The 21,802-nt window shown below is 40.2% G+C and overlaps 1 long non-coding RNA gene and 2 pseudogenes across 1 annotated transcript in view; 1 reads left to right on the forward strand and 2 right to left on the reverse strand.

The window, feature by feature from the left end:
- LOC125924832 (uncharacterized) overlaps positions 1-6,734 on the forward strand; it is a 51,193-nt gene extending 44,459 nt beyond the window's left edge. Inside the window, exons 5-6 of the long non-coding RNA XR_007458589.1 lie at positions 1,066-1,301; positions 5,879-6,734. This is a non-coding gene — a long non-coding RNA (uncharacterized LOC125924832). The remainder of the gene's footprint in view (positions 1-1,065; positions 1,302-5,878) is intronic.
- Positions 6,735-10,661: 3,927 nt separating this feature from the next.
- Positions 10,662-11,242, reverse strand: LOC125924830 (ATP synthase subunit f, mitochondrial-like; annotated as a pseudogene).
- Positions 11,243-18,762: 7,520 nt separating this feature from the next.
- On the reverse strand, positions 18,763-20,042 carry LOC125924243 (60S ribosomal protein L3-like; annotated as a pseudogene).
- Between the last annotated feature and the right edge of the window lie 1,760 nt (positions 20,043-21,802).

Consider the following 21,802-nt stretch of genomic DNA (forward strand, 5'->3'; position numbering starts at 1 on the left):
CCCCATCAACCCTCAGTTTGTTCTCTGTATTTAAGAGTCTCTTATGGTTTGCCTCCCTTTCTGTTTGAAACTATTTTTTCCCCTTCCCTTCCCCCATGGTCTTCTGTTAAGTTTCTTAACTTCCATATATGAGTAAAACACAACTATTTGTTGAACTCTCGCTATGTCCAGGCACTGTGCTCAGTACTTTCCTATACTTTATATCATTCAGTCAACAAACAAGAAGGTATTAGAAACCCCATTTTACGGAGGAGTGATTGGAGGCCTAGATCAGTTAAATGCCAAAGGTCCAAAAGATATTGTCACATCAGTAGTCACATGGCAAGTAATTTGGAAAGCTGGACTGTGAGCCCAGGCCTATCGCTCCGATGCCTTTGTCTTCACCACTGGATTATATTGCCACACATTCTACACATGTAAGTCAGTATTATCTGCCTCATCTACTTTTATGAACCTTAAATACACTTATCCCTAAAACATACATTCTGAATCCAATTGACTAATTTTATAGTGACTCACTCTCCTTATTTTGCTGTTCGTGTATTGCATGTCAGTGTACTCTAAAATTTTCTTTAAGGCCCATTTTCTTTTGTGCTCTTTTTATAGTTCCTAATGCAAATGCATAAGCAATCTTTCTGAGTATTTTATGATGAGGAGGAAGAATCAAGAATCTAGATCAGGGGAAGGTGAATGAACCTATTGAAAAGGGTCCATAAAACAAGTGATCCTCACAGAAACAGCTGAAAGTTTTAATAAGTGGCCAGCGATAGTATAGTTAAGCGCCAAAATATGCTAATATTGTGTAAAGATAATTTTAAAAGTTGTGTGTGGGTAGTGAGTTGTGAGTCACATACTGAAAGAGGCTTAGCTTTTTTCTTTTCTATTATATAAATAATTGGAATCACATTTCAGAAAAGTGCCCAAAATAGAGCAACTAGGATTAAAACCTTTAAAAAATACATTGAATAATTTCTTTTTTCTTAGAAGCTGACACTGGTTTAAATCTATATAGTAGATCAAAACCTACTTTTATACTCAAAAGTATCTTTTATCTCTGTTATATAGGTATGAAACATAATGCAGATAATGCACAAGTTATGCCCTTCAAGGCCATGAATGATTGTGGCCAACCTTGGAAAAGAAGTCAGGCATCCCATGAGCAGAATTAAAAAAAAAAAATGAAGTCAACTCCTGAGCCACACAGAGAATACCTGTATACACACTCTTCTGAGCTTCTGCAACCACGGAAAACCACGGGGGAGATCATGTGAACAGAGAGCCTCTCTTCCTAGCCTCTGGCAGTGAGTAATTTTTCTACCCAATATAACTTTATGAAGGTCACCTCCCATCTTCTGCTTTTGAGTAGAGGCAGAAAGAGAAGTGTTTTGAAGGGTCAGTATGAGAAAGATTCAGCTCTTCATATTTAATTTTACCTCTTCCTTTTCAAAACATTATTTTGGGACTATAGCTGTTAAAACCATCATGTGTCAAGTATAGTCAGTATCTAGGGGACTACCGTTAGGTGCTTCCAGAATGCCATTGTCTGAGAACAAAAATCAGAAAGTATAAAAGTATGGCAGATGAGACCTGTCACCGATAGATGAGATAAATCATAACTGTATGCCTGAGAAAACTGTGACTACGTCTTATCCAGGGTGATTGCCTTATTCCCTGGTCTACCTGTAATGTGATTAAGAGGAAGTGAAAATCATAACTAGGATAACAAGGCCAAGCCAGGACAAAAGGCCAAGGAGCGAACATCAAGAGTGAGAGGGGTGAGTTCTGAGGTCGCCTTATTATGCCCTGTCAAAACAAAATAAAAACAAGTGAAAATTGTAAGCAGAAACAAGAATCTAGGCAGCAGGAAAGACCAAACCTATCCCCCCCAAACAGAGAGTTGGTAGTATTTCTCCTGCATTGGTCAGGAGAAAGTCATTTACCCTACCAGACGCAGTGCGTCCAGGTCCCGGAGAAGAAGTGTGCTCTGTTAACAGCGAAGTCAGGGATGGTTCATTTGGCTTTTTTCTAGTCTGGAAGAAACATCTCATAAGACTGGCAGTTTCCCTTTCCTATGACTCCACACTTAACATATGGCCCTCTGATTTCTAATTTTGCCTCCTGTTTAATAGGAGTGGATAGGAATAGTAAGGTCTCTAAACACATCTATATCTTTTATTGTTAATTAATACATTTGCATTTTGTTTTATATCTCAAGCTTTTATAATATGACTTCTGAGGTTAATAGCTACACCAAATAATTTAGTCAATTCAAGTTCATTTTCAAAGTCAAATTTCTTGGACACACTAGACATATCTGGACTAAAACCCAAAATATGTGATTTAAGCAGAATAAGGCAAATAAGTTGGTCAGCTAGCTTTTCTCTATGATTCCTTTGTGCCATACTGTTATAAAACTCCAGCAATAGGAAGAAGATTTTTGTGGTTGATAAAACCATTTTTTGTACTTACTTCATAACTGAAGATAAAGAATGAGCAAATGCTATTGGTGACAGAGGCAATGAAGCTATTTCAACTCCAAGCATCTGGCTTTTGAAATCATTTGCATGAGAGTTAAAAGATTTTCAAGTTGTGTGCATACCCAATATCATTTAACATAGCTAAAGACTATTATCCAGTATTGAGGAATACGGTCATTCCTTAAATTATGTGTCCTATTTCATGTTAGGCATTGTGTGCAATGTCTGGAAATCCGAACTGAGCAAGGCATACAAATAAATAACTAAAATTATCAGCGATGAATTGTGAGATAATGTTCAAGGTGCAGTGATGGCAAGGGACAGAGAAATTCCTGCTCCTGGGGTGAAGAAAGCTCCCTTTGAGCTAGGTTTTGAAAGAAATGCATGTATTGCTCTCTTGGCCCAGGAGGAGAAAGGGAATCCAGGTAGGAGAAAAGGCTGGGAAGCAAAGGTTTGAAAGTATGAAACAGGTTGGTTTGTACAGCACATTGTTAAGCAAGGAGAAGAGACAGAAGGTTGTCTGCTAATGACTTAATCAACTGGGTGTGGGAGGGGTCGTTGGTGACATTGAAAACAGGGAAACAGCATGACCTTAAGAAAAGTATAATTGTGATGACAATGAGGCAAAGGGGAGCAGGAGAGGAAGACCTAGGAAGAGTCCAGGTCTTGAATTAAGGCAGTTGTAATATGACTGAAAAAGAAAAGGCAGGTTTGAGAATGGTTTGGCAGCTAGAATCCGTAGGGCTTTGTGACAGATTGTGTTTGGGGGCGAGAGAAGGAGGAACTAGCATAATGCCCAAATTACTGGCTTTGGAACATAGGGATCTTTTATTATATCTTTCTCTAAACCATTATACATTATTCATTGTGACATTGAAGATGTGCCTGCGTAGTGAAACATCATTCGTTTCAACTAAGGGAATCCCTAGATTAGAAATCAACCCCACCTACTCCCACCCATGCTTTTCCTGTCCATTTTAGGCTTTTCTCAGGAAGCTATGAGATCTGGCTCCAGACAAAAAACAAAAAACAAAAACAAAAACAAAAAACAAACAAACAAAAATATGTATAATTAAAACAGACCTATTGTCCTAAAGAAAGAAATATGAAAGCCAGAAGATACAGTTAAACCCATTTGGAATGCTTAGAACTATGTGTCCATGGCTTTATCACAGACTGTAGCTGTACTCTTCGTGTTCAGCTCTGCTTGGTTTTCATTAAGCAAAGAAACTGGCTTTCAATAGCAAAAATGTAAAAACTCATCAGGTTTCAGGATAACCAGAGACTTGTGCTTGAAAATTTAGATGTATATTAACAAAATTACATCTTGACTTTTTCTACCGGATAAAAAAATGAAGCAAATATATATTATTCTAAATACGTATCACATTTTCATATTAAGGATATTTGAGAGTTAAAAAATTTACATGAATATTGTTCCTCAAATTTTGCTCAAAGTGTCCTAGTGCTTCATGTCTCACCTCTTGTGTGGCCATTAGGGAGGGATTCTAGCGTAGTTGTGCTCAGTAAGCTAAGCTCTGGAGTTAGATTGCCCAAGTTCAAATGCTGGCTCTGTCATTTAGGTCTTTGGGCAGTCCATCAGCTGCCCCTTTTATCGTGTCACACACACATGAAACTGATAATATCAACATGATTTTGAGTAGAGCCCAATTCTAACATAGAAATACTAGATAGGATTTGACTTCAAGAAACGTATGATCTAATTCAGTATTTCTCAAGCTTCACTGGGTACTAGAATCAACTGGGGGAGCTTATTAGGACACAGATTGCTGGGCCCACCCCTAGATTTTCTAATATAGTAGATCTGGGGTGGGGATCAAAAATTTGCATTTCTAGCAAATTCCAGGTGGTGGTCTGGGGCCCATACTTTGAGAAATACTGATCTAATTGAGAAGGGAATTCATTGAGAAAGAAACAGATGAGATATAATAGCACTTAGAAAACATGAACACACAGTTTGTCATAATTTTGTTTAGGAAGCTCAACTATATACACAGGGAAACCCAGGGGCCGATGAACCATTCATTTAAGTGAGAATCACTAACTTTGTTTTATTACTAGGATGACCTTGAGTTTCTATCATTGTAGGAATGTAGCCTCATATTTGTAGAGTGTGCGTTAGCCCCACTCAGAGAAACCATACTTCAACTTGCTAACTTGCCTTTTCCAGTATTTCGGGGTTTTATGCTTGAACCTGAACCATACCAAACCATGAACCATTAACTGGAATATAGCAGGCTAATTTGTTGAACTCCAGAACTAAATTAAATCCCAAATACCCTTTCCTTCAAGTGTGAACCAAATAAAAGAGATTGTTAAAAAAAAAAAAAAAAAAAAAGTGAAGTAGTTCAGATTAGAAACAAATCTTTTAGTTTTTTAAAACAACTGAAATTCAAGATCATATTTCCTAACATACCAATTCATTAAAAACAAAATGAAATAAAACAAAGCTCTGTTTAACATACTCTCATACTAAGTAATGTAGTTGACTAAAATGCTGAAATAGTAAATCCCCGTAAGAGTCTGGGTCCCAGCAAGAAAGAGCCTTCCACTTAAAGGGTTCAAATCAAGACATGTTAATGAAACAACTCCTTAGAGTGATGTGGGAAGGGAGTTAAGGAAACAAAAGAGGGATGTTGGGGTACCAGAAGACTGGCAAACGTAGAAAGTTGTTACCAAGGGGGCTAAGAGGCTGAAGAAGAAAATGGTGTTTACTGAACCTAGGGAGAAGGGGAACCATGGAGAAGAGGCTGTCAGGCAGGAGATTTAGTCTTGGGGAACAGCCCCCCATCCCCCGCCCCTGCCATACACCACAACATACACAAATTAGAATAGGGTTGCTAAATCAAGAAGGAAGCGGAGACGAGATACCCCAGCATCTCTCTCCTCCCAGCTTCTGGGGACTTCCTGATGCCACCCCCTGTCTGAACTGAAAGTCTGGTGGCTGGAGCCCCAGTGTCTGATCTGCGGGAGTCAGCTTCCTGGCAGGGCAGGGCAAGGCAGGTGTTGGAGGACAATGGAGACTGACCAGCACAATCCCCCTTTTTTGCTAAGTAAATGCTAGATGTTAGATGAAATATTAGTAACTGAGTTAATGTGTGTAAAGTTCTTAGAAAAGCCCTGGCAATGAAGAAACATAATACTCTGAAAGTTAGCTATTATTGCTGCTATAGGCTGGCATTGTTTTGTGGATAAGGAAATTAAGGCTCACAGACTTCAAGCAACTTTTCCTTGGTTAGCACTAGGTACAGAGCCCACACTGAAATCCAGGTTTTCAGATTCCAGTTTTGTACAGATTCTGCTATGAGAATTGACTATTGCAACATATAAGTTATAAGATAATGTGTTGCATGCATAATTAATTTTATAATTTCTTACAGAAAAAAGCATCTTTACTCTCTTGACCTGACTGATGAAATCTGAAACCAAACTAACACCTTATGAACATACATAAAAATAAAATAAAATGAGCTATTATTTCAAAGACAATTCTGCACATTCAATAATAACAATTGTAGTAATAGTAATAGTTTGTTAAACTTGTTGAATGTTTATTTTGTCTAGTACTATGCTATTTTCTATATCTCATACTAACATAACCACTAATCTCTGTCACTTATTTTTTTAAATATAGTTGACACACAATATTACATTAGTTTCAGGTGTACAACATAGTGATTCAACATGCTTTGCTCTCTGTAAGTGTAGCTACCATCTGTCACCATACAACACTATTACAATACCATTGACTATATGCCCTAGGCTGTGCCTTTTATCCTGGTGACTTCCTCATTCCATAACTGGAAGCTTGTATCTCTCATTCCCTTTTACCCATTTTGCCCATTCCCCCACCCCACCCTCAGTGTCATCCATTTTTATTTCCTGTCCTGTTTTTCTTTTTTTTTTTTTAACTTGGAAATAATACATTTGGAGGATTTTGTAATTAATGAGTTAATTACACTCACTCTGCTGACCCTTGTCTGACCATTTAAGGTTTTATACAATTTAAAATGTGATGTATATAGTATCTCCTAAAAAAAAAAAAACAACCTTCCCAAATAACAATATTCTCCCCCCTGTAACTGTTGGAGACTGTATTCATCCCATTATCCTGCCACGATACAAAATTAGCCCTACACTCACAGGCATGAATTGGCCATGCATTCAATATTTGATTACATGAAATAAGATATCTTGAAAATAAACATAGTTAGCTTCTTATTTGTGTCAGGTCAGCTTTTTTGGCAACAGATTTTAGACAAGGAGATACATTTACCCTTAGGTCTTTGCATTTTTGGGTTTTTAAAATTATTTTTTAATATTTATTCATTTTTGAGAGAGAGAGCATGAGTGGGGGAGGGACAGAGGGAGTGGGACAGAGGATCCAAAGCTGGCTCTGCGCTGACAGCAGCGAGCCCAATGTAGGGCTCCAACTCAAGGAATCATAAGATCATGACCTGAGCCCAAGTCAGACACTCAACTGACTGAGCCACCCAGGTGCCCCTATTATTATTTTTTTAGTATTTATTTATTTTTGAGAGAGAGAGCATGAACAGAGGAGGGGCAGAGAGAGAGAGAGAGAGAGAGAGAGAGAGAGAGAAAGGGAAACAGAGGATCCAAAGCTGGCTCTGTACTGATTGATAGCAGAGAACCTGATATGGGGCCCAGACCCATGAACCATGAGATCATGACCTGAGGTGGAGTGGGATACTTAACCGACTGAGCCACCCAGGCTCCCCTGCCTTCTAAGTTTTTAGATTTTTAGTTCAAAGAAGCTGAAAAATCACATGTACCTTTTCAGTCAAAGAAACAAACAAAAAATGTTTTTTCTGTGGGGTTGACGTCCACCCTATCACACTATCTGTCAACTTTTCTCTGATGATTGGAGCAGTGATCAGACAAGGGCATTCTGACCCGTGGTTCATCATGAAATTTAGGTTCTCTCTTGGCAGTCAGGTTTCAGAGTTGACACTAAGAGTCTGTGTAGCAATAGCATTAGAGAGATGACTGTACTTTGAAAATCAACCGCAGGAAAGAAAATAATCTTAGATGTTCACTCTGGGCTTCACTTTTGATTTTGTTGTCTACTTACAGCATGAGTTGGCCCAAGAGAAATTACCTAATTACAGTATAAGCTGAACCATATGAAATTCTATTTGGCCAATAGTTGGTTGCTAAATGCCAGTTTGACATTGGGCAGCAATGTCATATATGGTTTGTCCTAATAGCTCTGGTGCTGATTGAAGCAGTCTATGCCCATGAAACAGTGACATTTCATTTACACCCTCTTTTAAAATTCACACAGTTGTCATGGGGTGCCTGGGTGGCTTAGTCAGTTGAGCATCTGAGTCTTGATTTCAGCGCAGGTCATGACCCCAGGATTGTGGGATCAAGCCCCACTTCGGGCTTTGAGCTGAGCATGGAGACTGCTTGAGATTCTTTCACTCCCTTCTTCTGCCCCTCTTCCCTGCTCACTCGCTTTCTCTCTAAAATTAAAAAAATAATAATGAAAATAAAATTCATACTGTTGGTAAACATATTGCCTTTGCATATTCTCCAAATGAGGGTCACCTTTCACTTTTTTTTCCCTTTTGTTGAAGATTTCAGGAAAATATGAACATCCAAGAACTCTGTGCAATTGAGATCTTAAGGTGCTTATAAAGAGTTCATATGTGTAAAATGTCTAGCCAAATTCCTGGCACATGGTTGGTGTTCAGAATAATTGAGTCATTAGGTCACTAGTCTGAGTATATCTAATCGCAATATAGTAGCATATTGTGATATGGTCTTTACTGGTTACACGTGCTGTTATACACATTATTTTACTTAGAGTGAACTTTCCTTAAAAACCCATTCCCAACACATTCAAGTGGCATGCCAAATCATATTCCAAGTTTAAAAGATAGCATTGCACTATTGTATAAATACTCTTCAGACAGCAGAAGTGAAAAAGAAAAGGAAAGGATTTTTTTGTGCATTTGCAAAAACTGGATATTAGAAAATGTCATAGTTATGTTTGCTTTTTCTGGTGAGTTTGGGAGGTGATTTCTTACACACAGATATCTGTCTTAGGGTGAACTTGAAGAATTGACTTATGTGATTAACAAGGAAAAATCAGTATTTATAAATATGGAGAGTTTTGAAGAGTATAAGATACTGATTTTATAATTATGGCATTATACTCAAATTCTCACTTATTGTCTATACCCAAATTCTTACAATTTGACAAGTTCATTACAATCCCTGTAAGTTATTTTCTCTTTGATGTTACTATCACTGCCCTTAATTACAGAGGAAAATGTGTGATGCAACAGGCAGATGGGTAGATGAGTCAGCTGGCCGTGACAGCTGTACACATGGTCCGCAGGTGTTTGTTTGGCTTTGGTATACTGCATAGGCAGAAGTTTTTAAAGGGTCCCACACAACTTTACCAATCTATTTTTTTCTGCGGTTCCTTTGTACCAATCACATCTATAGAACAGGTCCTAAATCCTGGAAGTTTTAACCCCCAGAATAGAGGAAGTTTGGTGATGTCCTGAGCAGTTTGGACCCAAGACAGATCCCAGGGCTTTACATGTGCAGATTTACAATACCGATTAGATTCAGCAGGACTGTGGCTTAAGCACTGCATATTTAATAAGTTCATAGGGGGTCCCAATGATGCTGTCCAACAGACCACACTGAGTAGCAAAGAATGACACATTTTCACTTTGTTGACCTACTAGTATCTCAGAAGTAATGAAGCTGAGCTCAAACTTACCATCTTCCTCCCCAAATCAGGCGGTCTTCCTCTTGAGTTGTCATTAATTTTTACCTTATTAATTGTCCACCAAGCCTCGGAGTAATGTGAGGCTCCTTCTTAGGCCTCCCGCCATTACATCCAAATCAGGTTTGAAGTTCTGATTCTTCTCCTGTGTCTATTAAGCCCATCCCTTACTTTTCATTCTGCTGCTACTACCTGGACCAGACTTTCTTAACTGCTCTGCCAGCACGTCTCCATTCAACCAGCTCAGCTCCATGCACAACTGCCATTCTAAATTTTTTTTTTAATGTTTATTATTTGAGAGAGAGAGAGAGTGGGGGAGAGAGAGCGCAAGCAGGGGAGGAGCAGAGAGAGAGGGAAACACAGAATCAGAAGCAGGCTCTGAGCTGCCAGCACAGAGCCCGACATGGGGCCCAAACCCACAGACCGCAAGATCATGACCTGAGCCGAAGTCAGCCGCCCAACCAACTGAGCCACCAGGCACCCCAACACAACTGCCATTCTAAAGCAGGGCTTATTTATAGTAATATTCTGCTGAAAACCCATCTGGAACAGAGGCGAGAGTCCCTTACCTGGAACTCCAAGCCCCACACTCTTGCCCTTCTTTTTCCATTCTTATCTCCTTATGTATGTTCTTATATGTGAACCTTATGGATTACCTGAATACTTTTGGTGCTTTCAGTTCTCCTGACTGTCCCAAGTTCCTGTGTTACTTTAAGTGTCATATGAATGGACATTCACCACTTAAAAAAAGAAATCCAAGCTTAAATTTTTAATGAATAGGCTGATAACAACAACCCAAGAACATTCCTTGGGCTTCTGTTCCCATTGTACAGTCCACAACCAAGCAGGTGTCCCATTGCAATTATTTTTCTTGTTTCTGTTTTACACCAAGCTTCTCCCTAGGAAGGATGTGCCTTGTTCGTCTTTGTATCTCCAGCATTGAATGTAGTGTGTAGTACAAGGCAGGCATTCAGTCAGCAGGATCCAGGGTCTAGAACCTGAAGTTTATACAATATAGGGTAAGAAATAGAATTGAGGGGTGCCTGGGTAACTCAGTCGGTTAAGCATCCGACTTTGGCTCAAGTCATGATCTCGCTGTTTGTGAGTTTGAGCCCCACATCAGGCTCCGGTGCTAACAGCTCAGAGCCTGGAGCCTGCTTTGGATTCTGCATCTCCATCTCTCTGTCCCTCCCTCACTTGCACCCTGTGGCTCTCTCTCTCAAAAATAAACAAACATTAAAAAGTTAAAAAAATAAATAAAACATTAAAAAAAAGAAATTGAATTAAAAATTTTCTCTAAATTTTCAAAAACATATCATCTTGAGAAATACATTGCTAGATCCCTTATAGGATCTTGGAAGGGGGTCTTGCAAATTGGGGGACAGCGGCAGGGCGGGTAGGAGATCCCAAAGCTTAAACTCCTGTAGCCCTATGTAGCCCATAATTCTTTTCTTTTGTTGGGTTAGTATTATTTTAATGAAAGAAAGATTGAGTGGATTTTTTTCCATGTACAAGTCATCTTTTAGTAGGTATTAACTCTAAATTAGAATATGTAAGGATTCAAGAGTGCCAGGCAAAGATCATGGTCAGGAATACAGAATGTGCCTCCACGCTGGGCCCTCTTCAGTGGTACTTGCCTAGCCACTCCTGTTTGAGTTCCTTGTAGCAACGACAGTAGTTGAAAAGCACATAAGCTGCCAGCACCATAGAAATCCCAGCGATACCCCTTTCTTCAGATTGACATACTTGATGTAATACCAGTAGTAACCTCTTTGAAATGCTCCAGCAGCACCTTTGGGGTGAAATACCACATCATTATCCAGCTTGGCAGCCCTCCTAGTTTGACATCCATGGGCTTCTTCTCCTTCCTGGGTACAGATGATGCCATCTTGGAGTCTGGGGTGCCTGCTATCAAGACTGAGTGGATCTTGTTGATTCATTTGTAATTTTCACATCTGTGACCTTTCATGTTTTTCTCTCTGAGCGTGGGACACCTGGGATACATCTGAGGGTGTTTTGCTTTTAGGAAACCAACTCCTTTTAGGTTGCATGCTCCAAGGGCACTTGCATTTCCTGGAGTTTGTAGGAATTTCAGATACCTCTGGGATTATTCTTTAACAGCACAACTTTCACTAACAAATATTCTAGTGAAGGGGCACCTGGGTGGCTCAGTCCGCTCAGCCTTTGAGTCTTGATTTCTGCTCAGGTCATGATCTCACAGTTGTGAGATCAAGCCCTGCCATTGGGCTCCTTGCTAACAGCCTGGACCGTGCTTGGGATTCTCTCTGCCCCTCCCCTCCCCTGCTCCCACTCTCTCTCTCAAAATAAATAAACATTAAAAAAAATTGTTCTAGTGAAGCCAGCAGATTTCAAACTCTGTTTGTACTTTGAAATGGAAACGTTGCCTTATAATGCCACTATTCTCTAAGTCTTTCAAAATGTGTTCCAAATATTTCCTTCTAATTGGAAACTTCCCTATGAAATCATAGACTTTGAATTCAGTTTATATTCTTTTTGATGGTTTTCAAGGGTACATTCCTTATAGCTAGTTTTACAGTAAGGAACACTTCTTATAAAAATATGCAACACCTTTGTAGTTTCATGTAATTAAATATGTGTATATTTAATATATATACACATATATATGAGGTACATTTCATATGTATATTTCACTTTTTATGTATTTCTGAAAAAGTCACTAAGATTCATTCATGTTTGCTATTTGTGTGAATAGGGAGTGTTAAAAGGTACATTGACCAATATCTCCCTATCCAAAGTTGGTTCCCCTACCCCAGTTACCTATTGTCACCCTGTTTGTTGCATTTATAGCGTTTACACTGCACTGTTACTGTTTTGCTGATATCTTTGTTTACTGTGTATTTAGGCACATCCTAGATGATGGGTAAATATTCTTCAACGTAGACTCTTTTTTAATGACACTACTGGTTGCAAGGACTGTTCTTTTTCCCACCAGGTCTTTAGATGCCAGGTCTGCAAATGCTATATGAGAAGAGGACCACTCCCCCTGCTTGATTCTTGCATGCTTATCACATCAACTCCAAAGGGCTAAATTTTTGAGAACCTCTCAGCCCCCTTCTCTTCTCAGCTGGCAGCTAACCCCCTCCCTTACCCTTCTGCTGCCTCCTATCTTCCACTTTAGATCTGCCCTCTGACTAAATCAGCCTGGTGGTCCTTGGCTGCCTTTGTTCACCTCATTTCCCCTGGATTGCTTTTCAAACTCTTCTCAAACTCTTGACTTGCCCATGTGGAGTAATGATTTGAATGATAATTCTCCTTTTCCATTGGCCATGTGATCTTGGTCAGACCTCTCTGAACCTCAGTCTCTTCATCTGTAAAATGTAGATATTAAGAATACCACCACAGGTAGTATCTCCTAGTTGGACTTCATAAATGACAGCCATCATTGTTGTTTTTGTTATTAATTTCTTTCAGGCTTCACCTCTTTGGCTTATCTCCAATAATTATTAACAATTACTGATAATTTGAAAATAACCAGAATCATGTTGCATTTGTATGTTTTACTCTTGAGTTAGATTTAAGCTCTTTGGAAAGAAGTCTTCTGTTACTGCTTTAGGTTTACTGCTGTGGGCACCGTGTACCTAAAGCAGTGGTTGCCTGTGACAGAATTAATCCACAACACTTGATGTTTCATCCAGAGAAAGTGCAAAGTGTATCTTCTGCCTATCTGTGGATATTCTGCTTTTGCTATCTGTGTAGTATAATGTAGGTGCCTCTTCTATATTTGAGGCCTTCCAGAAGCTTTCCCCAGTAAAGCTTTTTTACTTTACTGTAGTAAAGTAGGGAGAAACCGTTTACATGTCTACTTTCTATAGGATTTTTTCCCAATTTTTAAATTATTTAACTATTTTTAATTTCAAATTGTGTTTACAGTTTCAAAGCCTAATGCATGGGGACAATAGATGACCCTGTAACCTGGAAACAAGATGGCCTTCAGAGAACTAAACTGGGATCAGCAAATCTGTAGAGTAGATGATAGAATTAATCCAGCCTAGATGATGATCGGTGAATATAAAGTTGAAAGCATTAGGGAACAGTCAGATTTGGATCAAGGGGCAATCAGGGAAGAGGAGTTGAAAGCTGTTACCTAATCAATTATTTTACCCACTAACAAAAAAAGAATGTGTTAATTAAGAACTGGCAAGAGGTGGTGTATATGGAATCCTAAAGAAAGAAAAAGTAAGATTTTGAGGCACAGTTAATAAAGTATTCTTTTGGAAGGAGATAGTCAAGAGATACAAAACTGATCACGCAGGAATTATAGACACACTCCATATGTGGGTCAGAATAGCTTTGAAATTTACATGGTCAACATAAACTACCCCCAAGATCACCCATCTCTCTTGCTCTCAAAGCAACCTAGGAACCTTCTGAGGATTAATTCAGCCTCCATTAACTCATATGCTCTCTAGAAAATTACCTTCCTTCATTGGAAATTTACACTGAGACTTAACTGTAAGTTCTTTACAGGGACAGATCCAGAATTTGTGAGGGACAGATCCAGAATTGTAAACATTTTTAGAATTAGGGAGGCTCTTTTTGAGAAAAAAAAATATAAAATGGCAAATATGAAATTGCTTCCAGGGCATTAAAAGACCAGTGCAATACATATCTGAAACTTTACCTTAGCATCAAAATAAAGGCATTGAAGTTGGATTAGTGCAGGTTCTGAGCTTCAAAGCTGAGGGCCAGACCCAGAGAGCCCCTCAGCAGCACCCCTCTTACTCTCTCTCACAGAACTCATAGTCTTAATAATAAAAATTACAACAAAGGAGTCAAACTCCATACTGCTTCTTAAAAGGATTTTGGCACTTTAACTTATGACCCTTTCTACCTATATTATCATCCTGTTGAAAGATATAGAAACTCTCTCCCATTTCTTACCTCTTCCCAGATTTTGGCTAGTTTTCTATATTCCAAATACATAGCAATGTTACATAAAGTATAAAAAGAGAAATCTGTAAGGATATATTACTGTGCTCAAGACAAGATTTAAATGTCTGTGGGCCACAATTGAGAAGAAAACTTAGAGCAGTGAGCATTGTAAAGCTGTGGCCTGACACATTCTAGGTCTGCTACTAAGCAGGTCAGGCCAGGACTGTGATTCTTATATGGTAACAGAGAATAAGGATGGCCCCCCATATGAGGTAGTGGGAAAGTATTAGATTTTCAGCTTTTAAAGCCTTAGGCTGGAATAGGGCTCCAATGTTCTTGAGAGGAGGCTAACAAAATCTGTAGTCTAGAGCCATAGTTTATACTAAGATGTATACCTAGAAAGCAAGAGGTCACAGACACAGTCCAGAGACTAGGAATTGAGCCATGTTCAATTTGGTCCAAAACCTATTAGGTGGGATTGAGCAAGGTGGTGAATGATGTGGGTGCACTAGTAGATTCCTGGTGGCCCAGGTTGGGTGTCAGAGCCTAAGCAAGTGAAGAGTGTGTCCATGTGAAGGAGCTGTCTGGCATGCGGGTGGTGAAGAGGGCAGCCACAGGGATGGAGGTAGTTGTGTCAGCTATAGAGGAATCATTACATTGATTGACAATTAAGAAAATATTAAGGATAATGGTGTTGGGCTGGAATTGAAGATTGGGGTGTGAACTCATGGTTTTCAATAGACAGACAAAAGAGAAAGAGAAGGAGCGAGATATTCAAATTCAAATAAGTATATTCCTAGCTTTGTCCACTGAGAGGGTCTGGGAGCAGTGGCACTCCCAATAGCATTGCATGCATCTAGCATTCACATCTTGGTTTCTAAGTGTCCCTCTTCAGAGGTCCTTGGAGAATTGGTTGACTTCAGTACTGCTGTAGAGAAAGTACGAGATGAGTCTGGAACTTCTTATACAGCCTGGAATAAAGAAGTGCTCAAAGAATGATGGGGACACAGAGACCACCTTATAAGGACTTTTACTGGAAAAATCTGGGGCAATTTGAGAAAGAAAATGAATAATAATAGTAGCAGACTAAAATGGGAGCACCTGGGTGGCTCAGTTGGTTAAATGTCCGACTTTGGCTCAGGTCATGATCTCATGGTACATGATCTCGAGCCCTGCATCGGGCCCTGTGCTGACAGCTCAGAGCCTGGAGCCTGCTTGGGATTCTGCGTCTCCCTATCTCTTTGCCCCTCTCCCCACCTCCTCAAAAATAAATTAAACATTAAAAAAAATTTGTAATGCATTGAATAAAGTACAAAACCATGAGTTCAAACATATATTTAAAAAGTAGTGATTAAGGGTGCGTGGGTGGCTCAGTTGGTTAAGCCTCCAACTTCGACTCAGGTCATGCATGGTCTTTCGGTTTGTGAATTCAAGCTCTGCATTGGGCTGCACACTGACAGTGCAGGGCGGGCTTGGGGTTCTCTCCTCTGTCTCTGCTCCTCCCCTACTTGCACTCTCTCTCTCTCAAAGTAAATAAATTAGCTTTAAAAAAAAGTAATGACTAAGTTAATAGTTTGATGAGGAGTGATACATAATATCAAAACCCCCTTACAAACTATTTATTAATTACAAAGGGGAAAAAAATAATTTCACAGTGCAGAAGCCAAGCAGATAGGAACTTAAGTGATCGAAGTTAATGTCACCGTAATGGTACAAATACAAATCACATGTCACTTGAATAGGATAAAATGAGAACACATCACCATCACTTCTGTGATATTCCTACCTACTCATGAAGATGAACCAGACAAACCCAAACTGAAGAACATTATGCAAAAGAAATGGCCTGTAAACATTGAAAAGGTCATGCTTATGATAGGATAGTCAAGGAAAGACCAAGAACTGTTCCAGATAGAACAAAACTAAGGAGACATGATAACTAAATGTGGTGTCTGTTTTGCAAGATCTGAATTTAAGACTGCCTCTTTTTCTTACAAAGTGCATGCTTGCAATAATTGATGGAACTTGAATAGACCCTGAGAATTGTATTATAGTAAAGTATCAATATTAATTTCCTGATTTTAATGGTTATATTGTGGTTATATAGGAGAATGTCTTACTTGATAGGAAATACACACTGAAGTGTTGTAGATTAATGGGGCATAATGCCAGCCATTTACTTACTCTCAAATGGGAAAGGAAAGAAGGTTTCTTATGCTGTACTTGTACATTTTCTCTGAGATTGAGATTATTTATATGTATATTTATTTATGTATTTCATTGCTTTTGTGTGTTTTGAATATCCATGTGCAGCCAAGTTCCCCCAAAGCAGATTTTAGTGGGACCTATCACTAGGGAGAGGTGATTACTTTTGACCTGCTGCAATGAGAAGAGCTTGTTTTTCTTCTTAATGACAATGCATAAAGTGCTCAAGAAGGTTGATGGGATGGATATCTTTGGCAGGTCACCATGCCCCAATCATAGAGGCTTAGCACTGCCACCCTAGTCAAACGCCATTCTACAGTATTTTCTAGAAGCAGGCATGCAAATGATGACATAATGAGGGACACCAGTGATGCCTTCTTCCTCTGGAACTTTGTCATAGGCCTTGCAAATCATGTGATCAGAAGAGCTAATGATTTTAATTATTTAGTGTCAGTCCTACCAGGCATTCTTGTTTGGTTTCTCTTTTATTTAACAGACTTTTATTGAGCCCTACTATGTTACAGGTCCTGTACTAATCTTACAAATACAAAGACAGAAAAAAGGCCCCCACAGTTTCCACTGTGAACAAAAGAGGGGGTCAGACGAGGAAGCAGATATTTACTCTCTAACGAAGGAGTGGGACACAGAGACTGACTGTCTCTTAGGAAGGCTTCACAAAGGAAGAGTGTATGAGCTTGGAATTAAAGGATAAGGTTACTCAAACTCACAACCTCAAGGTCAAGAGTTGCATGCTCTACCAACTGAGCTCACCAGGCACCCCCAGATTTGTTGTCTTGATTGATTGCATTGGCAGCATAGCACGGTGGAGGACAGACAGGAGGACTGTGAGCATGGAGGCGGTTACAGAGAAAGGCATGAACTCAGGCAGTGGCAGAGGAGAGGAAGAGGAGGTGGTTTTGACTGATATAGAGTAACTTGTTTCAATAGTGCTTGATGACCAAATGGTAGAGGGACAAAGGCAGGATGAGCAGGGGGACTGAAGGGAAGGGAAGACATCTGGTTTGACTCCTTCAACCAATGCTATGGTAGTGCTGCTCACCAAAACCATTCAGGAAGAGGAGGCATTTTGTGTGGAAAGATGTTAGGTGTGAGGTGTCTCATGGGGCAACCAATGGGGAATTCCAGTAAATAAGTGTATACATGTCTAAGTGTGGAACTCAGATTGCATATCATTTAAGCAATAATTTTCTATATGCAAATAATTTTTTGGAAGTGAGTATTTTACCCCAGAAAATTGAAAATGTTGAGACACCCAAGGTATTTTTGCTGTGGGCTTGTGTTGGAAATTATGATCATCATGGATCACTTTGCATTGTTGGTTCAAAGCTATGAACAAACAATAAAGCTGGACAATATTGATACTATAACCCCACAGGATTGGAGAGACCCTAACACGAGACTAGTTTTTCAGTGGAAACAGAACTGAGATGAATTACAGAATTCTCTGCTCCTTAGGCAACTGGGGTAATCTCAGTCCAACCCCCCCCCCCCATTTTATTGTGTCCAGAAAAGTTCCTAAATTTGTCCAAGATAACCCAATTAACTAGAATTTTGACTTGTAAGTATTTTGTCCTCTCAAAAGGGAGAAAGTGAGCATGTGTTTTGGAAGTCTAAGTTTAATGCTAGGGGTAGGGAATGGGGGTTTGCATAAACCTCATAAATATCTTCTCTAGCAACTCCATCACCTCCCATGAGCCTGATGGGTGGGACATGGTAACTGATACAGTAAACTGGAGGGTGAGAGTTGATTGGCATTGACATGACCCACAGTTTTACTGAGCAAACAATATGTGAAAAGTGGCCCCACCAGAAAACACACATGGGTTGCATAAGGAAGAGGAACCACCGGAGGATTCATGGAAGCCTAGAACACCATGCAAAGCCTGAAGCTAACTGGGAACTTGCAGCTGCTCCCAGGCCAGCCGGGCAAGGAGCTGTGAGGAATGAAGCTATTCTTTTTGGCAAAGAATACACTGTATCCTGTAAAGTCTCAGAAGCAGGGATGCAAACAACAACTGGAGTTTCCAGGAGTTCCATTCAGCTGGAAAGTACAGTGAGTACACAGAATCCAAAATGATTTCCATAGGTTGTGCTTAACATATTAAAATTAAGTAATTTTTGAAAACCACACTAAGAGTAACAACAGCAAAACAAACTGTTCAAGTGCAGATGAGAAAGATGTGGTCAGCTAGGAGCATGTATATAAAAGACTCAGGAGTTTTGATGATCTCAGTATGAGTGAGCCATGTACAATGAGGGATCTGAATCTGGATTTGGGCTACATTCAGAGTATTCTGGTATTCAGGATGCAGGAGGTGACAGTTCTTTCCCACAGTATGTTGATAAAAAAAGAGGACTCTATCCCCCGCCTCCCCACCGCTGGAAAATAATTTTTATTGAGATTCCACCAGCTGCACAATCAGCTGCTGACGTTAAGCTCTTTCTTCCTTTGTCTTTCTTAAGTGGTCCTATGAAAGCTGTATTTTCCTCCGCTGTCTGGAATCAGCCATGACCAAGCTTGGAGGTGGTGTCAATGAATTTACGGTCAGTCTTCTCCAAGGTCCGCCATTTAGTCTGCACCAACAAGGACTCGTGGAGAATAAGCACTGGCTTCTTGGTTCCTACTGCACAGCCTTTCAGCGTGATGACATCATTGGTCACTTCACTGTAGTGGACAGAGCCACCCAGAGGGTTGATGCTCTTGTCAGACAGATCATAGTCGGTGGAAGCATTTTTCTTGATGAGCTTGCCATCCTACGTGAGGTAGCCCTGGCCAATCTTGTAGATCTTCTTATTGATCTCAGTGCAGTGATGGTAACCTTTCTGCCCAGCCCAAGCCCCAGAGAAGGCCATTTGAGTAGGATGCCATGCCCCAATACGGGCAACCTTACACAGCCTCCCGTGGGTTTTGCAAGGTAGCTCATTGGTATGCCAGTGGCTGGTGACCTCTTTGTAGCCTTTGCCCTTTGTGATACCAATGACATCGATCATCTTATCCTGCCCAAACACTTGGTTCACAGGCATCTGCTGCTCTAGCGTCTCACGGGCCCAGGCCACCTTCTTGGCCACAGTGCCTCCATTCACCTGGGCCTCCGTAAGGCGGGCCTTCTGGTGTAGAGGAAGCAGGTGCATCTGAGTGTGGGTGATGACACAGATCACCTTGGCAGTACTTCTTCCTGCTGTTGAAGTCCTTCTCTAGCTGCTTCTTGCCATCATCTTCCTGCCACTTCTTTCAGTACTTGGTGAAGGCCTTTTTCTTAGACTTAGGCCAATTCTTATAGAAGCACCTTTTGCATTCATCACTGATGTGCTCATGGCAATGATGGTCTTAAAGGCGCAGAGGCCTCCAGGAGTCTCCACACAGTCCATGTTGCCCACAACCACCGTGGGTGGTGTCTCCACAATGGCCACAGCCTCCACAACATCCTTCTTTGTTCACCTTGGATCTTGGCCTGTGGACCTCTCATACTGTGTGAGCCATGACAGCCTTGTATCCCAGGAAGGCAGGGAGGTGGCCAGGCTTGGAAGAGTCACCCTTGGGGAAGCTCTTCACCTTCCCAGTGGTTCTGGCTGCTACATTTCCAAGGCAGGAAGCCCAAGGACCCATGCCTGGGAGCAGAGAAGTTCCTGTGAGACATTCCACCACCAGATGCTGACAATAGAGCAGGATTCGATGTTTAAATTACATACATGGCTAATATTTACTAAATGCTTACTATATATCAGCTTCTGGGCTAAATGCTTCACACGATTCCCTCCACACAACAAGCCTTGGGTCCTGTGCTGTTAGTGCCTCCCTCCCACCCAGTGTGTGTAGATAAGGGCAGTATCATTCCGTGGGGTTGGACCTATGTGTAGTCTGGCTAGAGGAAGATCTGGCTCTGTGTGACCAAACTCTGAGCTGGGAACAGATTCCTGACAGTCCATTACTGAAAAAGAGCAGTCCTGAAGGATACAGGTTTCTGGGTTGAGAGGATTGAGGAAATCTAACACATGAGAAACTGCTGGAAGAACACTGTTCTACAAGAAAAAGAGTGGAGTGGTTGAAGTACCCGAGTCAGAGAAGAGGAATGAGATCATGCAGCACAGCCTGAGAAATCAGTTAGAATCAGCTAGTCAGAAGAATGGCTCAATTGGTTGAGCATCCAACTCTCGATTTCGGCTCAGGTTGTGATCTCATGGTTCGTGGGTTTGAGCCCCACTGACAGTGCAGAGCCTGCTTGGGATTCTCTCTCTCTCCCTTGCTCTCTTCCCTTCTGTCCCCTTCAAAATAATAATAATAATAATAATAATAATGGGGGTTGTAGATCGGTCTATTTAAAAATAAATGTTCTATATAAAATTATTATGGGTGTCCCAAAATGGAACTGGCTGCCATGTGAGGCACCAACTTCCCACCTCTTTAGGTATTCCAGCAGGAAGCAAATGCTCATCTAATGGGAAGAGGTCCAGAGACCCTCAACACAAAAGCAGATGAGGGTCTGGAATTACTCTTTTTTGCTGCTCTCACAGAGTACATTTTTTAAACCAGTGAAAATATATCTACATGACAGTATTCTGTAATCTGGCACTTTACCTAGTGAAGAGAAAAGCTCAGGTCAGGTCTGAAAGAGCAGGAAATACTAATAGTAGTTGAATATAGGAAAATTCAATTATGGCAGAGAAAATGGAGTGCAAAAAATTTTAATGATTCTTTTCAGAAGAAAACAGGAAGTTAACACCTGATTTATAGCATGTAAATGATGATCTTGTACCTCCATTGGTGCTTTGGCAAAAATGCCTTGATAAAAATATTTTAAAAAATGATTTTATGATATTGTAAAATAGTTTCTTAAGAATGAAGTTAAATAAGGGACTTCTAGGGGCCCCTGCGTGGCTCAGTAGGTTCAGCATCCGACTTCGATTCAGGTCGTGATCTCACGGTTCATGGGTTTGAGCTCCACGTCCAGCTCTGTACTGAAAGCTCAGAGCCTGGAGCCTGCTCTGCATTCTGTGTCGTCTTCTCTCTCTGTCCCTCCCCCACTAGTACTCTGTCTCTCTCTCAAAAATAAACATTAAGAAAATTTAAAAAAAAAAAATAAGAGACTTGTACCAACTTCTTTTTAAAAGATTTAGCAGAGCCTTCATTTAATGATATATTAGGATAACATATAACATCACACAGATTCTAGAGCTGGCCTTTGGCTCTCTTTGCCTTACTAATCCTTGAGCAAACAAAAACCTCATGACTAGTGGTAGTATTTCCACTTCTCAGCAAACTTTCTTGAAAGAGCAGATATTGATAAGAACAGCACTTAACCATTTTACTGCCCATTGTAAATTAACAAAAGTAAATTAGCAATTAAAACTCAGCATTTGCAAGGTTGGCAAGCATTCTTTTTTTTTTTTTTTTAATCTT

This window comes from Panthera uncia, chromosome F2, assembly GCF_023721935.1.
Source record: "Panthera uncia isolate 11264 chromosome F2, Puncia_PCG_1.0, whole genome shotgun sequence".
In the NCBI taxonomy this organism is placed as follows: domain Eukaryota; kingdom Metazoa; phylum Chordata; class Mammalia; order Carnivora; family Felidae; genus Panthera; species Panthera uncia.